Here is a 7,280-nt window from a genome sequence, read left to right as displayed (position 1 = left end):
TCTTCAGACGGTCTGTTAACGTATGTGAAGATGAGTGATGAGGAAAAAGAGAATTGATGAAAGGGGGGAAACGAGTCCGCCATTTCCGCTGATTGTCACAGCTGATCTTAGTTTGATGAAAACAATGAACGACCATCAAATGTTTCTTTATGCATCCGCTCAGCGTGTGGCTCTTAAAAATATAACGGCGCTTCGATGGCTTATCTGGACAAGTGTAGCAAACCGGCGATAAGGGAACCATAAGATAGTCCATGTGACGGCCAGATAAAGTGTGACGGAACCTCTGCGAATTCGGTCATTTGTACATTGCGCAATATTGTCATGCCAACTGAACATTTCAATAGAGAGATATAGTGTGCAGTGCGCAGCGCAATGCTACCACTTCCCAGTTGCCATTAATTCGACAGATTTATTGGTGAAGAGGAAGCCGCTAGATAAGTGACGAGAAACATGGGGAAGCAAAATTTGATAATGCCTAAACTCAGCGGAATTTTTATGCATTTGAAACCGCATTTGCATTTGATTTTTAAGAGCATGCAGATTTGTGAAGGTTAAGATAGTTTTCAAAGAGAAGTATATTATTGGACCTCGTCCCCGTCACACCACCTCTTCAGAAGAGGCACTCTTAGTATTCGTTCATCAATCCATCTCAAATAGTTAACGAATGTGGCCGATTTGAAATAATTATATTGAGAACGGACCGCTAGCTTCTCCAATGCTGCACGCTTTTAACAACGCATGATCAAATTCGTACGACCGCCGGCGACGCCATTTTATACACGGGCTTCTGTTTGCTTTCGAAAGATGATCTATATTGAGTGGTGAAATCGAGTGCGCCATGAAAGTACCCGGGCTTATGCCATGTGTTTGTCTACGTGAGCTGCTATGCGGCCCTTTACAAGCGCAGGCCATTTTTGGACACGCGGTGGCAGGCTTATTTAGATAACACGGTTCGCGGCCGCCAACGTTGCGCGACCGATTGCAAGGGAAGTCGTGTGCGTCGTCAGTGTCGTCTGCTAAACTCCCTTCCTTTTTGCGACTTCTGCGCGGAGTAGCGCGGAGGCGAAGGAGGCGCCATCGTACGGCAAGTTTCAGCACGAAAGAAACGTTGCGTAGTAGGGACTCCGTGATTGCCGTTAGGACTTCATCTCGGAGGATGTGTGTATTGATTCCATTCCGCGGAAGAAAGTGACAAGTATGACTGTGATGCGTTAGCCGATCGTTAAATTCGAAGTGTTTGCTTCCAGATTTTTTCAGGCTTTTTGTTCTAGTCCAGGAAAACATTGACCATAGCTACAGTGAGTTTGAAGTGAAATCTTTATTCCACTGAATTATGCTTTGTGGCGGCTGTTCACGGCACTGTGCCCTGTGACTGTACCTGCAAATAAAATATAAATTGTCTCGCGTTAGGAGCGCTTCGGTTTTGTAACACTAGTAACGATGGTGCCACTCAAATGCGTCCTAGCGCAGCTGGAAAGAAATTGTTTTCCGCGCCCTGAGTCATAGTTTCTCAAATCGCCAACATGTGGCATTGCCATCGCTACGAAACACGGTTTTGTGCGTGAGGGCAGGTGTACAATATCGAGATCAGAAATAAATTGGAGAGCTGGAGGAAGAGTAGAACATAAGTCTGCACGGCAAAACCGCAAACGAAGCAGTACAGGAGATGGGCAGAGCATCTTTCAAAGCACGGAAAGCTAAGAGTAAAATATTACACGAAGAACGACTCGGGAAATTGGATTACGACATGTGGGCAGCTAAATTACGCATTTAAATACCTATACCGAAAAAGCGTTGGCTCAAAGCTTTAAACGATTGGTAAACAACTTAGAAGGTAAAAAGTTGATTATTACCTGTATGGAAAAGAAGTAAAGTGTAGAACTGAGTCCAAAAATGGAAAATGCGGATCAGAAATGTATCGTTCTATGAGAATTCAAAAGGAAATTGCCCTATGTTTTGAAGCGAAATCAGGGTACTATATATATATATATATATATATATATATATATATATATATATATATATATATATATATGATTTTGTTCGCTCAAACCACGACTGAGAGCACCACAATCGCGACGCACAAATGCGCTAGCCACGTGGTATTATTTGTATTTCGCGGGCTTTCTTCTGAGCCCGGAAAAAAAGATACACGTGAGACTTTCTTTATAGCAATTAATGGAATGGGGGTTTCTGAAGGTGCTCTACAACTTTCCAATTCTTATTTCTGGTCTAAATTCGATATTTAATAAATTAGAGAAATTAACATAATTAGCTAATTAAGTAATTGCCAAACAAAAAATTGTCTGTAGTGCGCAAACAGGCTGGCAGTTGTATGCAATTGGTTTTACGTACCTACCTGAAATAAATTATTTTGTAACCCTTGGTTCAAGTTAGCTGGGACACCCGGTATATATATAATACATTATATATTATAATATTATAATATATTATTATTATATATATTATAATATATCTATAATATTGCCACGTGCCTAGCGCCGCGCGACAGCCATGTTTGGTGCCGACGACGACGAAGCGGTGGTTGGCACGAGCGGCGCGCTGGTGCTGGACTCTGTGACTGTGTGTTCGGAACTACAAGCCGACCTTATTCTCGGGTCCTCGGCTACGTGTACTTCCACGGCTCCCTGTGACTTCAGTCGTGACAATATATATATATATATATATATATATATATATATATATATATATATATATATATTGTCACGACTGAAGTCACAGGGAGCCGTATATATATATATATATATATATATATATATATATATATATATATATATATATATATATATATATATATATAATGTGTATATATGTATATCAGTACATGTGGAGTGTTTTGAAAATCCGTAGAAACAATTGAACATCCTATACTATACTTTATACGGTATTCACCCCGATGTCGATGCAGTCACAGTCACTTTCCGTGAGGCCCTACGGTTTAGAGAAGCGCGGTTTAGAAATAACAATGGTCAGCAGTGAATGAATCTGCAGTGGAACTTACCAAAAAGCAAGCGGATTACTGGTGGCTGAAAATTCGAGAGGTGGCATGGGGTTATGAGTATAGTAATTAAAATACAATAAAGTAAATGACGAATTTATAAAGCGATTATTATAATGACATTCAAGAAATATTTAAAAAAAAAAAGAACCAGAGCACGGTAGCAATTCTGCGATCACCCCGTTTCAAAAGAGACGCTATTCCATCTATCCATAGGTTGTCTTACGAACATTCGTTTTCATTCTCCGTGATAAAGTGAAAGCAGCCTGTATCGAAAACAAGGTTTCGCAATTTTGGTGAAAAAACAAAAACAAAAACCTGTTATAACCTAAGCACATCCATCGGGAGTATATTAACAATGTTTTAGCTCGTTCTGTGAGAGCAGCAAGCAAAGATGACCAAAATAGTGCGATATAACTTTTTAAGCAATCATAAGTAGCTCACGCGCGCAGACAGAGCCACTAATAGGGCAACCGACAAAAGCCTCTCGCAGTGTACTCAACGCCTTGAAACGCATTATGTCCTGTGCTGTGAACGAAAATTTCCTCAAGTATATCCAAATATCTCCATTTTTGGTCCATTTCCCTTGCAGCTGTATGGAAATCCCAGTAATTTGACTAGCAAAAAAGAGAGGAAATTGGATTCTTGAATGAATGAATGAAAGAAAGAAAGAATGAATGAATGAATCAAAACAACATTAATTTACAGTTTTGTACAGGGAGTGTACGGGAGCAGTCCTTCATGGGCCGTCCCTTACAATCGTTGGCGTCAGCCCATTGGCGTCGGCCGGCGGCCGCAGCCCGGGCCCATTCGACCATTGCAAGGCCCGTTGCACCGTGAGGTCAGAGCAGCCGAGTAGGGCTGCTTTCCAGTCCTCCCTGGAAGGGTTGGGTGGGATAGATGTGGGAGTTTTGACATGCCCGCGCCTTGTGGAAAATATCCGAGGACTGCGGGGTCAAATTATTTTAATACTTTTGGGCACAGTGAGATACCGGGCGATACCATATCGTTACTGTCCGGTGAAAGTGCTGGTAAGCGTACTGTCCTCGTTGCACCGAAAATTCATCGCCGTGCCCTGGTTTCAGAGGGAGCTCTCAAGGACGTGTGAAATTCTTGCGTATAGAACCCCAGGTGGTCGAAGTTTCCGGAGCCCTCCACTACGGCGTCTCTCATAGCCTGAGTCACTGTGGCACGTTAAACCCCACAAACCAAACCAAAATTCTTGCCGTGGCAAACATTTGGGTGATGCTGTCATGCGATGCAACAACCACTGGGAATGAAGACCTGATACGTCTTTGCCAGTCCTGTGCACATTAAAGGAAATCAGTAACCGTTTACAATTACAAATACTCCATTTCCAATGTAATTAATTACAGCGGTGAATTGCAGCCCCAGAAAAGTAGCTGATGTTTACAGAATGACAATCGATTACAATTCCGTTACCTTTATTCGAACTTTATTGCCATGACACAAATTCGCTCAAACTGCAGTAAACTTCAACAGGGGGAAGTTTTGGGCCAGTTGGTTCGACATAGTTGTGGAAGAAAAGAAACCGCGACAGAAACAGAACGAAGACGAGAAGTGGACAGGACGACAGGGCTCTCGTCCTGCCCACTTCTCGTTTTCATCCTGTTTCTGTCGCGGTTCCTTTTCTTCCACAACTATGCAATAAACTAGTTCGGCTGGCTTGAACGTTTTTTACACGTAGTTAATTTTCAACACGAGTTGTTTTTCAAAGTCGTCGTCATTGATTTTGCAACGTTTCCACACACACACACACACACACACACACACACACACACACACACACACACACACACACACACACACACACACACACACACACACACACACACACACACACACACACACACACACACACACACACACACACACACACACACACACACACACACACACACACACACACACACACACACGCACACGCACACGCACACACACACACACACACACGCACACACACACACACACACACACACACACACACGCACGCGCACACACACACACGCGCACACGCACACACGCACACGCACACGCACACACACACACACACACACACACACACACACACACACACACACACACACACACACACACACACGCACACACACACACACACACACACACACACACACACACGCACACGCACACGCACACACACACACACACACGCACACACACACACACACACACACACACACACACACACACACACACACACACACACACACACACACGCACACGCACACGCACACACACACACACACACACACACACACACACACACACACACACAACAACCCTTGCGCACACGCTCGTAGTTACACAAAGTTTGATGCCACCTTCTAACTTCTCTTTGACCCGCCGCGGTGGCTCAGGGGTTAAGGCGCTCGCGTGCTGAACGCAAGGACGCAGGATCGAATCCCGGCCGCGGAGGCCGCTTTTCGATGGCTGCGGAAAGCAAGGCGCCCGGGTACGGTCCGATGTCAGTGCACACTAAGTCGCCCTTCACTAGGCACCAATTTGGCTTCAGAGGAATTGCAACGGACGGCAGAAAAAGCTACACCAAAAATGAAGACCACGGAGAGCGCAACATGCCAGGTAGCCATGTGCATCATCCTGCGGCCGAACAATTTGACGCAACCAATTCTTCACAGACGCTTCGCCCCTGTAACCTTTTCTGCACAGAAGTAATTTATAACTGGTAGCCAATTACAGGAAAAATAGGTGAATTACCCGAAACGTAACTTGTTATAAAGAATAATCAATTGATTATAAATGTACTAAAAAATGTATTTAATTACGAGTAATCGATTACAAATAATCAGTTTCGTAAAACTGTGGGTTGAATCAAGCATGAAAAGTTACTAGCGTGTGTGAGTGTGTGGCGGGTCAGTTCTGCATTTCTCAGTAAATGGAGTAATACAGCAAAAAGTGCCAGACCAGAGATATCGCGAAAATCAAGAAGCAGGACTTTTCTGAGCAGGAAGTTTGGGCGTCGGATCCCGGCTGCTTTTTTGTATTTTAAACTGATATCATCATCAGAACAAACAAGGGTAGGGGTGAGAGCAAGGAAGGAGGTGAGTGCGCGGTCGCGGTAAAAGTCACACACTATGAAAATTATTCGGAAACAAGTCACGATCGGAGCCACTGGAGTGCGCTTGGGAACGTGCTCGGCCAGTGTATGCGTCAGACTGAGCGCGATTGTACAGGGTCAATCACACTTAGCGGGAACACGGCTCCGCGTTGGCTGCGCACGTGCGGAGCACCATTTCGCCATTAAAATGGCGGATGACACGAAAGCACCACTTCGAAGTCCCCGTACTCGTGCGCCACGCAGCATTGATTTGGGACTGCGTTATGTGCAATGGCACTAAGTACGTGGCTTAGCGGAGCCGTGTTCCAGCTAAGTGTGATTGACCCTGTACATGCAAGGACGTTGCTTGCTCGACTAACGTGATGACCACACCTAAATGGCACCGAGGTTATGAAAATCAAAGTAGATTGCAATAGAAAGCTTTACCATCGTGGGTGCCGCCTTCGTGTCGGGCGTGTCAGCAGCGAATTGGTACATCGAACCGCAGGGTGTGCCTTCGAGATTGATCGCCGATAGCCGAGCCAGCGTGCTACACCCCGACTGTACCGCTGCGCTATGGCATTGCATCTGACAACGACCACGACACGCCTGCGCCTTGCCGATGCCGTAAAAGAACCCGGCGGCACGGTTTATACATACGAAGCAACGAAGCCATACCCGCTATAGCTTAGCATCGAGCGACACAGGTATGTCAGCAGCGAACTTGTATCTGATCGCAATGTTCCGCATACCAAATGTGTCATTTCCACTTGCGCTCAGCTGCGGCTGCATGCCGCCGAGGATTGAAAATGATTGAGAAACAGCCTACTTACTTTAATTGCTTGCTAAATGAGCTGATGGCTAATATTGGACAGCTGAGCCACGGCTGAGCTGAACATTTACTCAATTTCAGGGCGAAAATTTTTGATACAATTCAAGCTAGATTTACCGACGCCTGTGAAGATCTAAAACAGTCTACGCAAAGTTCACATTGCGTCTAAAAATGAACAACTGGCTCATGCAAGGGCAAACCTGATAGAGCTGAAGCAATACCTCACTTCCTTCACTTCTTTTATTTATCTTCCAAGAATGAAAGAAGGAACTGTAACAAAGGCGGTTAGGCCTGACGAGGTCACAGTTCCCCAGACTGTGAACATCAGCGAG

The sequence above is a fragment of the Amblyomma maculatum genome, chromosome 8 (assembly GCF_055883805.1).
Source record: "Amblyomma maculatum isolate TAMU_Amacu chromosome 8, ASM5588380v1, whole genome shotgun sequence".
In the NCBI taxonomy this organism is placed as follows: domain Eukaryota; kingdom Metazoa; phylum Arthropoda; class Arachnida; order Ixodida; family Ixodidae; genus Amblyomma; species Amblyomma maculatum.
This window is presented reverse-complemented; position numbering follows the sequence as displayed.